Source organism: Chrysemys picta, chromosome 12 (assembly GCF_011386835.1).
Source record: "Chrysemys picta bellii isolate R12L10 chromosome 12, ASM1138683v2, whole genome shotgun sequence".
Taxonomy (NCBI): Eukaryota; Metazoa; Chordata; order Testudines; family Emydidae; genus Chrysemys; species Chrysemys picta.
This window is the reverse complement of record NC_088802.1, coordinates 24,500,108-24,519,352: the sequence shown is the minus strand read 5'-3', so window position 1 is coordinate 24,519,352 and position 19,245 is coordinate 24,500,108. Positions and strand designations below refer to the sequence as shown.

Genomic DNA, 19,245 nt, shown 5'->3' with positions numbered 1-19,245 from the left:
CCTTTGACGCCGTGATGTTCAGGGCTGGGCCTGCGGGCAGAGCTCTGTGCGAGAGCCCCAAGGCTGAGGGCACAGACCTGCCCTGCTCTCCCCGCATGTCTGACCCCATAGCAGAGAGGGTGCCAGGGCAGGGCACGGGGGACCTCAGCAGAGGAGAGGGCAGCGGGAGGCAGAGGAGTGTTGCTGCTGGGTGCAGACAGTACCAGGCAGTGGCTGGCAGTTCCCCTGCCTTACGGGGAGGAGAGGGGAAGTGGAGTCTCCATCGGAGCAGCCAGCAGGAGCCGGGCATTACAGGCTGACTTTTCTACCTGGAATGATCACACCCATTGGCCGGGGAGTCAAAAGCCAGATGTAAAAACATGCTCTGATTTGTTTTCTTTTTAGAAGAAGGAACCCACCAGCCTCACTGTTCCTTCTCCCCCCTCTGGTGAATACTGGGTCAGCCGCACGGACAAGCCAGTCTGCTGCCTTGCTTCAGGGCTCAGTTTCTTCTTCAGCTGAGGAGAAAGGAACCATGGAACAGCAACGTAACATCACAGTCCCTTTCCCCACCTGTCCTGTGGGGTCTTCTGACCTTTAGAGCTACTGGTCAGGGCCTCCCCCAGTCTGCGGGGGGGCCACAGGGCCTGCTGGCCTCCTCGCAGCCTCTGCTGAGGCTACAGGAGAGAGGCCTCTTCAGTTTGCAGAAAGAAAGAAATCTCTGGGGTGAGCACACAGCAGATGTCTGTTTTCCCAGGGCCAGATGCTGCCACCTTGTCACTGGAAGGGCCCGTGTGACCTCTGACCACAGATGAGGGAGGACGCCCAGCCTGGCTAGACAGATTCCTTCCTGGCATGGCTGGGGACAGAAGCCTGCAGCCAAAGCTCACACTGCAGGAAACAACCTGCAGAGGCCTTTCATCTCCCCAGGGTCAGACGTCACCACTAGGAGAATGTGAGCGCCGGAGCACTGGGGGAGCTGGGCTGAGATGGCATCCCAGGGCACAACCACCTGTGTCAAGTCCATTCTGATTCCACGCTCAGCAAAGATGCAGGGAGCTGTGCGGTCAGGAGAGGCGCTGGTCAGAATTTGCCAGTGGAACTGTTTTTCCATCAGAAATTGCCAGCTTGTCAAAATCCAAATGTTTCGTGGGAACACGTCGATTTGGACAAACCTTCAGACAGAAAGCAGGCAGGTTTCGCACGGAAAGCTGCTTGGCTCCCTGCCAGCTAGCCCGCCTGCCCACCTGCTTGACAGGCTGATGGGGGGCCTGGGCTTCCAGGCTGCTGAGAGAAGCCCTGGCTCCCAAGATCCCAGGGTCCCCGAAACCCTCTCCTCGCAGGGGTAATGTACTGGTTACTGCACAGCTCTAGGAGGAGGGGAGGTATCCGATGCCCCACAAGCCACCAATCCTCCCTGCCAAGGTCCCAGTAACTACGATAGCCTGTGAGAACATCCTAACCTTTAGGTCACTTTCCCTGCCAGGTGAAAGGGTGCGAGCTGGACCCCTCCCTGCCACCAGAGTCCAGCACTGCCGAGAAAGCCAAGTGTGGACTAAACTAAGCCCCTGGTTAACCCTTTCCCAGAGGAATCCAGAAGCCACTGGTAATTGCAGGCTACATGGTGACCTCTCTCTCAGGTCACTCCCCCATCCTGGAATAGGGGTCGGTGAGTCCTGGACGAACGCCGTTCAGCTGGGAACATGCTCCCCCTTCTCGTGCGGAGGACTACATGAGATGGGTGTAGTGGGCACTCCCGATAAAGGGGACAGAGTGACAGCTGCCTTTCAAATAGGCCCCAGGCATGGGGGGGCCACAGCACCCAATTCCTCTGCCCCCACAACTTTCTTCACTGCTTTAACGTACAATCAAAACCTGCTCCGCGGACACCTCTGAATCCTGAAAGCCCTAACGCTCCAGGGGAGCAGGCCGTGCCCTGCCCTGCCCTGGCTGCCCCGGGTGTTACCTCGGAGGGAATTGTTCCAGATTCCAATGGGTGGCAGGTCCAGGGAAGAGCCTTATCTGGGGGGAGGCTGTACCAGACCCGCCCGACCCAGGCAGGCTCCCAGGTACTCTCTGCTCGGGGCTGATAAGGCTCCTTAGCAGTTTCTCTCCAAACAAATTCCAGTTCAAGACACCTGAGAGCTCCACAGCAGGGCAGCATCCCCAGAGCGCAGCAGGGCGGGGGTTAGGGGGAGCAGTTGGTAGCAGCACCTGCCCCTCGTACGGCAGGAGCGAGAAGTGCCAGCCTCTCTGCACAGAGGAGCAGCGTTCAGCCTGAGCCAGACGTGCTGCGGTGATGGGTAAGAGTGGGCTCGGAGAGCCAGAGGGTCTGTGGGGCAGCGCTGGGCCCTTCTGCTCCGCACTAGGGCCGGGTGGGCGTGTTCAGCTGGGATTGGAACCCACCAGCACTTGTGGGTGTGAATGTGGGGCTGGAACCCAACGTGGGGCGCTCCCACCTTGCCCGGGGGCGACTTGGGGGAAGGGCAGAGAGACACCTGGGCTGAGACCCCAGCTCCAGGGAGACAGTCACCCCGGCCCAGCCGGGTTAAATTGCCCAGCTGTGTGACAGCCCCCCCATCCCCGAGGGGTCCCCCCCCCGGTATGTCACAGCAGGGTAATGTGTGTATTGAACGGCAGGGGTTGCCAGAGACTGGCTGGGAGAGGCCTTTGGGGATGGAGGAAGCAGCACTAAGGTACATGCCAACCTCCCTACAGAGGAGGGGCCGTGCCCCGCAGGTGTGGGGCAGGGAGCTGGGACACTGCGCGGTGGGTCATTGTCTGGCCCAGGCCCTTCCTAGCCGGAGGCCGAGGCCGAGGCATTTCCTTCAGGTCACCTTCCGCTGCAGCTTGGCCACGGGCCCCCATAGCCACTAGTCCAGCCAGGGATCCGAAGTGGGGATTGTCACGGCTGGCTCCTCCCTGCCGCCAGCAGCTCTTCACTGCCAGGGAATTCCTGAAATCCTGTGTGCCCCTCCCCCACCCACCTCCTGGGGCTGTGAGTGCCCCCCCGGACAGCCCCCCCCCCGAGCTCTGAGTGCCCCTGGCCAGTCCCTCCCCTCAGCCCCCCCCCACTTCCTGGGGCTCTGAGTGCCCTCAGCCTGTCCCCCTCCCACACCCCGGGGCTGAGTGACCTTGGCCAACCCCCGTCCCTTCAGGAGGAACTCCCAGTACCCACCCAGCCCCCACACCTCAGGGTTCCCCTCCCTGCGGTTCTGTGGCCATACCCCCACCAGGGCCGGCTTTAGGCCAATTCAACCAATTCCCCTGAATCGGGCCCCGGGCCCAAGCCCCGGTACGGTGTACCGGCAAGAGCCGGTGTGCTGTACCAGGGTGGCCCGGCTTCCCCAGGGGGCAATTTAAAGGACCTAGGGCTCCCAGCAGGGGCCGGAGCCCCAGGCCCTTTAAATTGCTACCAGACCCCCACTGCTGGAGCCCTGGGGTAGGGCTGCGGGGCTCTGGGGGCTATTTAAAAAGTCCGGGGCTCCCGCTGCCTCTACCGCCCAGGCCCTTTAAATAGCCACTGGAGCCCCGCTGCTTCCCCAGGGCTCCCACGGCTATTTAAAGGGCCGGGGCGGTAGAAGCAGGGGAGCCCTGGGCCCTTTAAATAGCCCCCAGAGCCCTGGGATAGCGGGGTGACTCGGGGGCTATTTAAAGGGCCAGGGCTCCAGCTGCCTCTGCTGCACCCCGTCCCCGCACCAGCCACGCACCCCCTGCCCTGCCCGCAGCCAGCCCCGTCTCCAGCCAGCCCTGCACCCCCTGTTCTGCCCGCCCCAGCCCCGCCCCCCTGCCCTGCCTGCAGCCAGCCCTGCACCCCCTGCTTACAGCCAGCCTCTGCCGCACCCCCTGCCCTCTCTCCAGGCAACCCCTGCCGCACCCCCCCTGCGGCCCTGCCCAAAGCCAGCCAGCCCCACACACCCCTGTCTCCAGCCAGCCCCGCACCCCTTGCCCTGCCTGCAGCCAGACCCTACCTCCAGTGAGCCCCTGCCCTGCCTCCAGCCAGCCCCATGTCCACTGGTGCCCTGCAGTTCCCAGGGCAGTAACCCTGCACACCTGCTTCAATGAGGGGGGCAGGGAGCAGCTGGGACCCACACATGTGCACACCACTAGGGTGACCAGACAGCAAGTGTGAAAAATCGGGACGGGGGTGGGGGATAATAGGATCCTATAAGAAAAAGACCCAAAAATCAGGACTGTCCCTATAAAATCAGGACATCTGGTCACCCTAGCACACCCCCAGGGAGTGGCGGGGACCCACATACGTGAAACGGAGCTCATTAATAACCGATCAACAGCATATGTGATGCAATGTACATAATATATAATTTTATTATTTATATAGTTATGGAAAGTAAACAATACATGGAAGAAATGAAAGGCTTTTTTTTCCATTATTTTTTTTGTTAGTCATCCCTGCCGGGGCCCCACGAAAAATGTTCGAATTGGGCCCCGCCCTTCCTAAAGCCGGCCCTGAAGACAATTAACCTTTTGGGCCACTGAGCGTCATTATTCACTTGCTCAAGTGGTGTTGAGTCATTTAACTTTCCCCCCATCATCCTGTTGAGACGCCGTTTAATGTGAACGGACCGCTCCGTTCTGTGCTGTTTGTTAGTATCATGCCCTAGAAATAGATGAACTCCTGGAGAGGGGGATTTAGTGTTTTTCCATCAGGGGGAGGGACTGTTTAACTGATCTAATGTGGGAAAGTCACCGCTTCCCGAGAGGGGGCAGACAAGACGGTTCACATTTTTGCAGGGCATCAGGTCCCCCTGGGGAGAAGCTCCTCAAAGGAAACTTGGCCGCAGGAATGTCAGAGAAGGGGGTGACTGTTTCCTTTAGGAGGTGGGTGAGGGAAACCTGCAGGTACTTGGGCCTCCAGCTTCTGGTGAAGGTATTTGTGGGGAAGGGCCTAGGACACCTGATGAGGCCAAGGAGAGAAGAGCAGGGGTGTTCAGCCCTTTGGCTGCTTCCTGAGTGTATGGAATTGACAAATTAGGAGCAGGGCTTTGTCACACAGAATCAAACTCCTGTCAGCTTCTGTGAGGTAGTATCGAAACCCCTCCCTTGCTTTTAGGACAGAATTACTGTCAGCCCCATGTGTCTTCCTGGAAGAGGCTCTAAGTAGGCAGAAGAAGAAGCTGAGAGGGCTGCACAGGTGTAAATGAAAGCAGACGAGGCTTGCTCCTCTTGAGATTTGTTTGTGTTATTCTTGTGATGCTGGTGTAGGAGGCTGAAACTTAAGTGGAGTTTGTTTCAGTAGCCTTTGGTTGGGCTCAGGGCAGGCTGTGACCCTGAGGTTCCTTCATTCCCTCTTGTTGTCCTTTCTGGGCAACAGAGAATGGACCAGATTCACAACTTGGAGATAAGGTAGACTGCGTAAGCCTAGGACAGGTAACAAAAGCTTATAATAAGACCTCCCTGGTGGTCTAGTGGTTAGGATTTGGTGCTCTCACTGCTGTGGCCCAGGTTCGATTCCTGGTCAGGAAAGCAGACTTTTTCAACTTTCAATCAAAAGAAAATCAGGATTCTTCATGATGCTGGGAAGGTCTTTGGAGACCATTTCAAAATTGAACCTTCCAGGTGCCTCAGAGCAGATTGTGGAGGCCTCTTCCCACTGAGGACCTTTTATACAAATAGAGCTGTGGAAATCACTTATTCTTTTGCTTGCTAGCTAGCCTAACCAAAATTATAATAACAATAATAATAACAATCTAGGTTGACCCAAGATGAATTTTTTTCAGTTTTTTTGTTAAAACAAAACTAAAACAAAAAGTTATTTTTGTCAATCAAAATATTTCAGTAAATAAAATATTCATGCAAAAACCTTTCACACAGCTCTATAGAAAAAGTCTTCAAAATTAACCATCTGGAGAGACTCAGGATCATTGGCCTCTTCCATTCCTGAGGTCTAACTGCTGAGGGTGAACAATAGTGCATAGCCTTCCACCTGTAGAATACTGGCTACCATCTTGCTCAGGGGGCTATGCATGCAAGGCAATGTGGGTTAGTGTCATATATATTTCTTTTTCTCTGTCCAAATGTCTACAGAGAGGTGTTTGTTTCACATTGCATATAAAAACAAAATCAATTTTGTTGAAACCTGGGATCAAGGTGAAACATTGTGATTGTAAGTCAAGGACAACATCTCTATTTTTCTCATCATGTTCCAGAAAATGTTAAAAGCTGTGATGGTTCTTAGAACTTCCAGACATATTGACCAGAATTTTCAAAAGATCTCACTCCCACCACTAGCGCCAGATTTTCAGAAAAATTCAGCTCCCCGTTAGGCACCTAAATTTCTGGCCAGTTTTTCAGAAGGTCTCAACACACTCAGTGCTGAGCTATTTTGGAAAAAAAAAAAAAAAAGGTACAGTTGGTGGATGCTGACTACTTGACTATCTAGCCCACATTGCAGGAGTTTGAGGTTCACCATTGTTTTCTCATAATGCTGTGTCTGTATTCTGCCTCAGTTCTGGTGTCTATCTTTTATTCTCATAATAAGTCAGCAGGGAGACTAAAACACCTCAGAACTCACAAGGCTCCAGAAAACCTGCAAATTTGGCTCAGGGTGAATGTGTATACAAATTATCTGTGCTGTAGAAAGGCTTGGGGCTCTAGGTGGAAACTCTTGGGCATAGGCATAGTTTGACTTCTATTTTAAGAGTGGTGGGGAAGGCCTGGCCGGACTGACTAGCTCTGGGCCCAGGGAAGGAGTTGCACCTCCACCCCCTGACTCACCTCAGCAGGCCACCCACCTCTCTGGGGCTGTGTGAGAGCTCTGTTGGGCCCAGAGCTGCCCCGGTAGCTCTGACCAGCTGCGTGAGCAGTCAATGGGGACTGGGAGCTGAGAAGTAGCCACAACCCCTGGCAGGAGCAGCAGATGGGGAAATGCCATGGCTGCCCACTCCATGGCCCCACCAGCTTTTACAGTCCTTTCCTATGTCCTTCTTCCTCTCACTTACATCAGTTCACTTATGGGACTACTAATTTATTTATTGCACCTCATATTTCAAAGGAAAGTTCAGAATCATTTATGTTGGATATACTTTCTTCATTTCTTGCCAATTCTTTCTTTCATAGAGATGAGGAAATGTGTGTCTGAGCAATTTAGCTTACCACTCTCTCTTTCTAGGCTGAAACAGGCACAATTAAAACTTTCCCTATATGCAAATGTCTATGTGCAAATATTTTCTAAAGTAAGGCAGAGATGGGAGTTAGCCATGGGGCAGATTAATAATCGGCTGGTTTTTATGTTGGTGCTTGCTAATTGGCCATTTGGAATTTTAATCAATGATGACATTACACTCAAAAGGTAACCTCAAAATGTGGAGAAGAAATGGTATGTGGGCTAATAAGTGATGCATGTGAGTGTGAAAGAAGAACTCGATCATGTTTTATGGGTGTTTGCGATGTCACTGTAGCCATGTAGCTCCCAGGAAAGCTTGTGTCTCTCCCCAACAGAAGCTGGTCCAATAAAAGCTATTACTTCACCCACCTTAGCCTTTGGTAGACGCTCTACCAAAGCAACAGATAAAATGGAACAAAGACATTTAATTCCTAGTAGAAAAATGAACAGTGCCCCTTTGTCAGTTACAACCAATCTCCGACAAATCCATGACCTCTGTGGAGATGGCTGTTTTCCAAAAAAGCCACCTATTAGTTAGACAATACCGCTTCAGGTATATGCATGGAATTAAATTTATTCTGTAGTATTGTTGGGCATCCCAGAAACGGAAAGATTCCTTGAGTTCTACACACAAGTGGCATGAAAGGGGCGGTTAGTCAGCTCTGCCCCTTCTTATAATCCTTACTTTTTCTTCATGTTCATAGAGAGAGCAGAAAACAACCATATAATAACACATTTTGGGAGAGGGGAGCTATATTTCTTTCAACTGAGAGTGATAATTGAAGAAATTTAATAGCTGTGCTCCCTGACCAGGAATAGAACCCTACAGAGCCAAAGCCTAACCACTAGGTAAGTAAGAGCAAGGACTCCATTTTTTGGAGCTATGCTGGGCTTCCTAAGGTTTGCTGGCTACTTCAGGAGGCTGATCCAGTCTCCATTGCACTGAGGAGACAAGACCAGATAGTGGAGGATTCCCCTGTACTCAGGGTCACAAGCTGAGCTAAACCAAAGGCACTAAAAGAGCTCATATTATGCTCCAGATTCAGCAGTCAGGATCACAAGAGAAACACAAAGAAAACTCAGGAGGAACAATCCTCCTCTGCTTTCATTTATCCCAGTGCAACTCTTTCACCTCTTCTTCTGCTTAGCTAGATGCTCATCCAGGAAGAATACTCAGCTGGTAGGAATTCGCTTCTCTAACACTTCTGGGGGCACATTTCCTTTGAGGAGTTTTTTCCCTTGGGAGACCTGATTCTCTGTGAAAATGTGTGTCTTACGGTGGGGTGGGTGGGAAGGCTTGTCTGCCCCCTCTCTGAGAGCTCTAAACCTTTCTCTGACTTTTGCCCACTAAATGAATCAAACAGCACCTCCCCCTGGTGGGAGAACACTAAATTACACCCTCCAGGATAGGGGTGAGCAAACTATGACCCAGTAGCCAATTGGAGGCAAAACCTGATATTCATAAGAGTTGAATAGTGCAGGGGTTTACATATCGCTAAATACCGATCATAAGACATCACTGCTAGGAGATAGCATTCTGTACATGCCAGAGAACCAAAGAAATACAGTTGCGTGAAGCAGCCACTGATTGAGATGGTTTTGTCCCCAGTCAGGAGACTGGCCAGCAACCTGGGCAGGATGGTTGAGGTGTAACAGGTCTCCAGGCAGGACAAGTTGCCCAGGAAGAAGTACATAGGGGTGTGAAGGTGCTGGTCAGCCACAATGAGCACCATGATGAGGGTGTTCCCAGCCACGGTTGCCATGTAGATCACTTGGAAGAGAAGAATTTGCAGGTCAGGGAGATCCCCGAATCCCAGGATGATGAATTCTGTGATTGCCGTTTGGTTTAGTAGGAGCATTGCCAGCAGATCGAGGAAAGTGATTATTCCCCTCTATTTGGCACTGGTGAGGCCACATCTGGAGTATTGCATCCAGTTTGGGGCCCCTCAATACAGAAAGGATGTGGACAAATTGGAGAGAGTTAGTTCAGCAGAGGGCAATGAAAATAATTAAGGTGCTGGGTCACATGACTTCTGAGGAGAGGTTGAGGGAACTGAGCTTATTTAGTCTGCAGAAGAGAAGAGTGAGGGAGGATTTGATAGCAGCCTGTTAGCCTTCTTGGCAACAAGGGTACACTGTTGACTCATATCCAGCTTTTTGTCCAAGGCCAAAGAATCCCATAGCCTAGTCTCCAGAGTCCAGAGATCACATCAGAGACTCAACTTTATTTTACATCAGGTAAACAAATCTTTCCCAGTCCTTTAGGTTAAAATTTGAATCATTATCTATTTCCATGGTCTCCATTGTCATAGAATTAAATCATTTCACCATCACTCCTCTCCTAGTTTTGCTTGGCTACACTTGCAGCTGTACAGCGCTGTGAGGTAAACCTGTCTTCGTACAGCTGAGTAGGGAAAAGCGCTGCAGTCTGTCCACACTGACAGCTGCCAGTGCAGTGGTGTGGCCACACTTGTAACATTTGCAGTTGTGTTGGGAGCGGTGCATTATGGGCAGCTATCCCAGCATTCATGTGGCTGCAACATGCTTTTCAAAACAAGGGGGTGAGGTGGATTGTGAAAGGGAGTGTGGGAGGAGAGAGAGTGCTTTTTGGAACATGTCAGCTCTCTATTTTGCAAGTTCCGAACTCCCGGCCCCCTGCTCATTCATTTACTCACCCAAAGCAAGCTGCAAACTGTTTGCTTTACTCTGTGGTACGAGCTTTGAAACCGGCACTTCTGCATTCCTGCAGCCGGTCACAACAATGGAGAGGATTGGCCACTTGACAAGGTGATTAGTACAGCGCTGCAAGCGTTTACACTCACACCCGTGAGTCGTAGCTACTCCGCTGCAGCTGTTATTCCTCTCGGAGATGTGGAGTATCTGCAGCAGTGTACCCAGGGAGATACAGCACTGTAAGTGCCCTGCCAGTGTGGACGGGGGATACCCCAATAGATGAAACAATGACAGATTTTTTTTTTATTACAGAGGTAGTGGGTTTCTGCATTAATGGATATTTTCTTTGTATGGTGAGATAATGAAATATCAGGCTGAGATCTGAAAGGGGCCTATGGGTTTTAGGCACTTAAATGGTTTTGAAACATCAAAGATCTGGTTATGGGGCCATTAGATAAACAGAATTAGGTTATGGCATTTAATTAACAAGCCTACATCCTTCTGGGATTTGGTAATGTCCTTGAACTGCAGATCCTTCTCTTCCTGGTTTTCCTGGTGATCTACATCGTGATCATGTCCAGGAACATCCTCCTGTTGTGCTTGTTGTACCTGATCAGCACCTTCACACCCCAATGTATTTCTTCCTGGTGAACTTGTCCTGCTTGGAGACCTCCTACCCCTGCACCATCCTGCCTAGGATGCTGGGCAGTTTCCTGACTGGGAACAGAACCATCTCATTTAGTGGCTGCATCACACAATATTACTTTTTTGTTTTTCTGGCATCTACAGAATGCCATCTCCTAGCAGCGATGTCTTATGATCGGTGTTTAGCGATACGTAAACCTCTGCACTATTCAGCCCAAATGAACAGCAGGTCCTGTCTCTGGCTAGCAGCTGTATCTTGGATAAGTGGATTCCTATCTGGTATCGTATCAACACGATCAATGTGTCAGTTAATTTTCTGCGATCCCAATGAAATTGACCATTTCTTTTGTGATTTTGTCCCAATGATGAAGCTCACGTACAGTGACATTCATCTGATGAAAGTTTTGGCTTTTACACTATCCTTGATTTTCTCTCTGATCCCATGTCTTTTAATGGTGACATCCTACATTTATATCTCCAAAATCCTGAGCATCCCTTCCACCACAGGGAGGAAAAAAGCATTTTCCACCTGCTCCTCTCACCTCATCGTGAGTACACTTTCCTATGGGACCATAACTGTTTTCTATATGTTTCCAGCAACCCATAGGCTGAAAGACCTAAGCAAAGAGTTCTCTGTCTTCTACACGGTCCTGACTCCCATGGTCAACCCTCTCATATACAGCCTGAGAAACAAAGAGGTGAAGGAGGCCATGAGGAAAGCTCTTAGGAAATATATTACTTTTCACAGTTCAAAAATTTTACCTAACTGGGGGTTTTTTTTAGGTTAACATGAACTAGTTACACAAATATGTAAAACATTATCCACATGAAATGTTCTCTCTGAGGAAATGGAGAGAAAGAACCACATACTTACTAGTCACATTGATCAATGCATTGCTAGAAGCTGCTCATTTATAGGCTTTGAGGGATTTAGATTTTTTCGGTAAGCGTTGGTAATCATCGATTTCACTGTACACACAAACTGCCGAAAAAATATTTCTATGAACACCAATCAAGATTTACAGATGGACAAAGTAAGAAAAATGCTTCTTGAGGACATATTAGAGTTTGATTTATGGATATTAACTTTGTGTATTTTGATGTGATATTGACAATTTGTATTTTAAGTGTAGCAGGGTGGTCACCCGCTCCTGCCCTAAAGGCTTGAAATCAGCCCTGGGAGAGGGCTGTGGCATGGGGCAAGTAGCCCCAGGCTGATTGGGGAAGCAGCCTCAGCTGTGGCCATGCCCCAATAAGGGCACACCTGTCCTTTATAAGAGGGCAGTGGGCTAGGAGCAGAGACACTCTCCCTCCGCCTTGAGAGGGAAAAGGGCCTGGCTGCTGGGAGTGTACCTGGGTACCTAAGGTGGAGCAGGGCTGGGGGAAGGCAAGAGGAGCTGGGGAGCTCTGGCCTGGAAACCCCCCCAAGCTGCAGGCTTAGTGGAAGGTCAACTGGGTACTGGGGCTGCATGGGGCAGGCCCATGGGTAGGCAGAGGCAGTAAGTCCAAACCCCTCTTGCCTGCGATGAATGGCTTATATACTACTGCAGTCTGCCCCAGTGACTGGGGACAAGATGGAGACTGGGCAGTAACCAAAGACTTAGGCGAGGTGGGGATAGAGGGTGGGGGTTCCCCTGGAAGGGGGAGACCACGAGACAGTGGGGTTACTGCCAGGGGGCAGCACCCCAGTGGAAAGGGGCACTGGGGTCTGGGAGGGACACGGGGGCCCAGCAGCAGCAAGATGTCAGCCTGCAGGGGGTGCTCCAGGGCTGGAAGAGAAGCTAATTCCCAGGACGCCAGCAGGAGGCACCGCAGGGGTGAGTCCTGCTCCGTTACATAAGGATTGTAAAGCTTTAACTTCATGAATCTCAGTGTCTGTCATTAAATAATTGTTTGACACCCCTAGTCTGACACACACCCCATAATTCTGGGGAACAGTAAACATTTAAATCAATGGACTTTTACTAAAAATAACTGTGCTAAAATCATAACTTTAATCATAAGCAATGGATTTTAATTAGAAGTGTAGACATTTTAATAACATGCAGTGTATATAGCACATAGCAACATCTACAGTTCAGGTAGCCTGACACTTCCCAGATGAGATTTTCAGCTACTTATAACTTTTGCAAATTTTAACTAATTCAGCTGAAATTTCCCATGCAGAGTCTCTGGTAAGAATGTGTGTGTCTGTCCCTTTCACTCCCTCTTGCACGTACAAACACGTTCTTTGCACCCTGTCTTTTTTCTCCATCACCCTTTCACTCATTTCATTCTCCATAATCACAATATGCTCCCTTCATCACTTGCTCATCTCCCCCCACCATGCACTTTACTGCATTACCCTGTGCTTTGTCCATCTCTTTTGACCTGACTATGAGTCCAACTGCATCCCGAAGCATAAGTGCAATGAGACGGCCCATCCAGCCCTGCCCAGCTTCAGAACGACCAATGAAAGAGAAGACTCTGCTCAGACCAATACGATGATGTCCCAAACTGGGGAATTGAACCCACACACTGAGCAACAGCACTCGTGGCCAACCTGCCAACCCAGAGCATCTCTCCATGAACCAGCTGCCTCAAATCCTGACAACGTCAATAAAAATTCACCCTCTCCCTATTTTTGCTGCCCCATCTCTTCTCCCCCATTTTGTCTGTTTTCTGACAAGCAGGAAAAGTGACCACAAAACTCACAGCTGAGTAAAAATCCAAGAACACAACAACTCCGTCTTCCCCACTAAGGATTCTGACAAAAGAAGGGATTCAAACCAATATCCCATCTCTGAAAGAGGCACTTAGATAAGTTTTAATTGAGATGAGTGGTTATACAAGCAAATTCCTGATTCAACATGCTTTATAACTTGTACACTAATCAATACAATTCCAATGTTTTGCATGAATTTTCTAGTGTGCTTATGAGGAGTCTAAGCAGGCTGAGATTTCTGTATTCCAAACCCCAAACCATATTTAACTCTTTAATGTTGTACAGTGACAAGGTCATGTGAACAGCTTTGACTCTGTGGGCTCATTGATTCCATTAAAATTGAGAACATTTCCTAGCAGCTATAATATGGAATAGACCATACATGGCCAAAGGTAAGAAATGAGAGGTTGTGTACTTAGGTGTCTAGAGGGCACAGGAGGTAAGGAATGGGAAAGGTGTGGTGATGCTGTTCAGTGGCCACTGTAGAGCTGCAGAAATGGAAAGGCAAGAAAGGGGAAGTCATACTGCCAAGTGACCAGCAGAGGGAAGTGGAAAGAGGTAAAGTTGTACAATACAGACTAGAAGGCATCAGTGTAAATGGTGAGGAAAGAACTTTGTGGAGCAATGGACTGCTATGCTATGTAATGAACTGGAAAAATCTTTAGAAACCAAAGTGAGGAATATGTGAGTGAGCAATGTATAAATGAAGATATTGAGGATCCCTGTAGTCATGTTAATTAGGGAATCAGAGGCAGACAGCCAAGCCATTCCTAGGATACCAACATTAAAGTCAGGAAAAGTGTACCACAGTGGAACAAGGAATGTGAAATGGTAGCATATGGTAAGGGATGAGAAATGGGCTGTTATACTGAATGATGACCAACAGGAACACAAGAGCATCAACGATGGAAAGAAGCAGCTAATAGCATCCACTGCAGCTAACTCTAGAAGAGAGGAGAGGGTAAGAACAGAGCAATAGACTGTCATGCTGCGTAATCAACACTAAGGGCAGCAGATTGGAAGAAATGAGGAAGGGTCAGGAATATTGACCAATAGATTTCAGAACAGGATAAAGTAATGGGGAAAGGTCAGTGAAGCTGCAAGATGTCCACTAGGGAGCAGCATATTCTAAGCAGGAAAAAATGGCAGCTATTTTCTGAAATGACCGCTAGATGGCAGCAGATATAGGCTTATAATTAATTATTTTATTATATTTATTATGTTACATTTTAACAGGCCACCACCTTGGACAGGTATCTCTGAAAAATTTAAACTAGTGTTTTGTTAGGTGTAGTATTTTATAAGGAATCAAGAAGTTACATTGGGCAATGTTCTCAAAAAAAGCTTTGGAGACAGAAAATTAGTCAGCTGGGAGATAGGTTAAAGTGGCACCCTTATTACAAAGTTAAATGAACAAAGCCTAAAAGGAGTTGAGAATATTGTTTTCCCAATCAATTTTGCAATCAAGCTAATAATAAAATACATATAAAGTGGTTTGTTGCCCAAAGGCTGAAACAAACTATTTTATTTGGGTTCATATGAGTTTTTTTTTTTTTAAACCAAAAAGAACTTTGTGCTTCTATACCAGCTTCTGGACGGCAGGTGTGTGGAGAACTGTGTAATGCAGAAATGGAATGGATCTATAGACAATATCAAAATAACTTAAGCAACTCTGTGGGGGGAGGGGGTGAGAACTGGTTGGAGCTAGACCTTGTCAAATGTTCCCTCTTCTGCTAGTATCTGATTCAAGTAGACCAGAACTCAGATTCTGGTCTGTGCTTTGAGCAGGATGACCCCAGTTGCACCTATTCTGTTTCCATAGGAATTGGAACATGGAATCTGACACATGGTCCATCTAGTCCAATATCCTGACAGTGGCCAGATCCAGATGTTTAAGAAGAGGGTGTTAGAACACCACAGGAGGCAGAGGTGGGATAATCTGCCCCCCCCCCCCAACATATAGCTCTCACCTGGATCTTTAATACTTAGAGATTGGCTCAAGCCCTGAAGCATGAGGTTTAGTATCATTTCCAGAAAGTTGGTTGTCATTAATCAGGATAACTCTGAACATTATCCATGTAAATATCCAATTACTGACATTCCAAACGGTGATGCTTTTCAGCTTAGTAATAACCATGACATGCCCACAGGTTAGTTACCTTAGAACAACCCCGTGCAGTGACTCTGTACTTAGTGCTGCTTTTCACACCCCAGATATTTCCATCTAGGACGTGAGTTCAAATACATTGTCCCACTCCCTCTCTCTTGAGTCACTAAGACCAGGGATAGGGGAGACTAGTTAGGCAGCCTCCAAATGTCCAGGTTCCATTCTGTCACCAGGGAGGGGCTCAAAAAGAGCTGACTATAAAAGGACACATTTATGGAAAACTTTTCCAAACTGTCATTTCTACAATCTCTCTGGCACTTTTGCAGGTACAGATTTGAGGACTCAGTGATGCTTGGGATGAACATTGGCCAAAGCAAAGATCAGAAAACATAAGAAGTTTACTTTAAAACAGTGTTTCCCCCAAAAGTGGGCACTGTGCATCACCTCAGTAGACTGAGAATCCTGAAGATTTCCTTTCCCATTTCAAATGATTTATTTTCTGTTCCTTTGGGAGAGGCAGGAATCGCTCAGAAATGAGAATCCAACACACAGAATGGTCAGGCAACCCACAGGGCACATCCCAGGAATGACACTGGAGCTATAGAGAAGCTATTGCAACAGCTATTAGGATACAGACTGGAGGGCTGTTGCATGGAAAATATGGGATGTTAGTTCATGATGCAACAGCATTAGAGAGAATCACAGCTACACTTGTCAGAGATGTCATACAGAGAAGTACCCTGCCTTGCCCAGCTCCCACTCAATGGTGATGGCCCAGCTTTCACCCTTAGGGTACTGGGCTGAAAGTACTGTGTGGGGGAAGGTCCTTGCATGCTAGTCCTGCTCCTGACGTATGGGCTGAGATCCCTAAAAGGAGGATTCCGGCATGTTGTCTGTGGTCACCTCTGTTCCAGGACTGGTGCAAATAGCGTAAAAACAAAAACATTACACTAAGGCTAGGTCTACACTACCCGCCTGAATCGGATCCCCTAATCGACGCTCTTACTACACCAGCGGAGGTGGGAGTAAGCGCCGTCGACAGGAAGCCGCGGAGGTCGATTTTGCCGCGGTCCTCACAGCGGGGTAAGTCGGCTGCGATATGTCGAATTCAGCTACGCTATTCACGTAGCTGAATTTGCATATCTTAAATCGATTCCCCCCTGTAGTGTAGATGTAGCCTAAGAAATAACCCAGACTCTACATCACTGGTTTTCCAGTGGGAAACCAATCTGCAAGATCCTGAATTCTGCTACCGCTCAGCAGAAGGGTGAGAATATTGTTAAATAAACCAACATTAGTAATTACCGATAACATCAAAGTTCCTTGGGAAAAATATTTCCATTGGGGGTGTGTAGGCTGTTTGGTCAGGGCTCATCCCTCTCCGGGGTGGCGGGGAGCCAGACCGCCTCGCTACTTTGGTCAGGGGTGTCGGGGAATTAGCTTGGCTGTGCGGCAAACAGTCAGCAGCTCTGGCGAGGGCTGAGCAAACAGTTCAATAGTAGCAAGCCCAGGCCATGGATCAGGGCGGGCAACAAACAATCAGTAGCTCAGGCCCTCAGGCAGAGGCTGAGCAAACAGGTTCAAAAGCAAGCCCCAGGCTCCTGGCTCTGAGCAGCCGGGGAGAGGGGGAGACTGCCATCTGCAAGGTGGCTGGCAGAGGGGACACAGGCCCACCCACTCCACTGCAACCCAGCCCGGGGCCTTAGCAGCGGCAGAAGACCCGCTGGTGTATCAGTGGGGATCCTGGCTGCAACACACTGACATTGGCTCTGGCAGTGTTGCAGCCACACTTGGGTCGGCTGCCCCAGGGCTACTTTCTATCTCCCCCTCTAGAGGTACCTGGGTCCTGAGGCCATCCTCCATGGGGTCACACACCATGGGCTCCTCGGGGTAGCTGGCGAGCGGTAGGCCTGGCAGTTCCTTGGGGTAACAGGCGAGCGGTAAGCTTGGCAGCGTCTCTGGGCTCGGGCTACCATCAGGCATTGGCTGCTCTGGCCAGTTCTCATGTGGGCCGTCGATCGCCATGGTCTCCCCACCGGGAGCTACGCCACAAGCGTCTGGTCACTCTGGTGGTTGAGTTCCAAGTGAGATCTGGGGTCGGGCTTTTATACTTCCTGTCCTGTGCCCTGATCTCTGAGGGGTGGGTGCAGGGTTTGCTGGCTCCGCCCACTTTGGTGTCCAGAGAGGCTCGGCCCTCTCCGGGGTGGCAGAGGGACAGACTGCCTCGCTACAGGGTGTAAGTGGGAGAGAGAGATTCTTTCATCCAAATCTTTCAGTTGCAAACTATGTATTAAACTTACTTTACATTCAGTTTCCAGTGAGTCTGTTAAACTGTGGCTTCAGCACCCAATCTAGCAGGCTTGAGTCATCTAAGCCATTTTTTCTTATGCAATTGTTCCACTGAAGACAATGGTACAACTGACATGAGCAAAGATTGCTGAGTAGTCTCAGGCTTTCTATGGCCATGGACTCCAGGGGCGCTGCATTACATTTCAGCCATGCAGAGCAATGACCTCATACAGCTGGTAGCAGAAAGAAGATTCCTCTGGGCGAGGGAGGTTGGTGGATTGTACTGTCTGCACAGAAAACACAGAGCTCACTCCCCAGGCTCAATCTCTTCGGAGGTGGAATCAAGGGAGACGCAGCCAAATATGAGGACTCTGCACTTTGTAAGTGGAGGGGGAAGAACATGTTCTAAGACAGATCACAGCAGCCACTCGTCCATTCAGGTAGATGCAGGTGTCTTTGTTGAGAAGATCCAGTTTCTATAGAATGATGAGACCCAATTACCTCAGGGACAGAAACCGAGTCCTGGCCGCCAAACGCTGAGAAATAAGCTCAAAGCTTGAGCTGTCCTGTGGTTACAGGTGAGCACCATCTTCCTGACTGTGTTTCTATATCACCTTCCAAAGAGGGGCAGGAATGTGCTTTGTGAAAATAATTGGCAGCGTTGTTGTAACCGTGTTGGTCCCAGGCCATTAGAGAGACAAGGTGACATCTTTTACTGGACCAAGTTTTGTTGGAGAGAGAGATAAGATCTCTAACTCTCAAAAGCTTGTCCCTCTCACCAGCAGAAGTTGATCCAATAAAAGATATTACCTCACTCACCTTGTCTCTGGGAATATTAGCAGTTTTAGCCTCACCTTCCCACAGCAGTGCCAGTCAGTGTTAATAGCACCATTTAACAATTGGGAAATTGAGATACATGTCTTGTGAAAGGTCCTCAGCTAAGGATCTGGCTCAAGATAACGAGGGTGAAGCCTGGAATAGAATAATGGAAATCAAAACTAAGTGAAGCTGATAGAAAGGAACATTAAAATGGCATGTTAGGTGGGTGAAGTATAAGAATGAAATTAGGAGGATGAGAGGGAATTTGAAGAACAAATGGTTTTAGTTAAAAGTAAATAACTAAAACTGTTTCACTATATCTGAGTCAGGCAGGTTGCAAGAGAATCCATGAGTCAGCTGAACCCAAGGGAATAAATAAGATACACATTTCAGAGCTGCTGTGGTTGAGATTTAAGGCACCTAGGAATTGGGTGTCCTAATCGCCAATTAGAATTAATGTCCCAATCCTATAGACAGTTTGACAATCTCCTCTCAAATAATTTCTTTGTATCGATCTTCACCAAAAAGTGTTCTGAAGTAATCTGCGCCAGGTCAACTTTTTTCAGGGAACAGCCTGTCAGAGGCTGAATATCAAAAGTGTAGCTTCTTGAACTAGCTGGAATTTGGGGTTTCGCTGGATCACTTTAAGAGAACGTAGTAATATAGGAATTGCCAGATTAGATCAGACCTAAGGACCAACCTGTCCAGTACCGTTCTCCGAGAGCGAGCAGGACTAGCTGTTTCAGAGGCAAATGTCAGAACACTGCAATAGCAGTTCTGGGATAGTCTCTCCTCACATGTGTCATGTTGGTCTATAATAGCTCAGTTTGGCATAGATATTAAACCTCATGTTTTGGGGGTTAAGCCAATCTCTATTGTTGCCATTAATTATGATAACTCTGG

General features: G+C 49.0%; 1 protein-coding gene and 1 non-coding gene across 2 annotated transcripts in view; one reads left to right on the top strand and one right to left on the bottom strand.

Moving 5' to 3' along the window:
• LOC135974464 (maestro heat-like repeat-containing protein family member 1) overlaps window positions 1–19,245 on the bottom strand; it is a 936,803-nt gene that overhangs the window by 28,246 nt on the left and 889,312 nt on the right. The gene's annotated exons all lie outside the window — the stretch shown is intronic.
• TRNAE-CUC (transfer RNA glutamic acid (anticodon CUC)) lies at window positions 5,395–5,466 on the top strand. The gene has a single exon. It is a non-coding gene; the product is annotated as a tRNA-Glu (tRNA).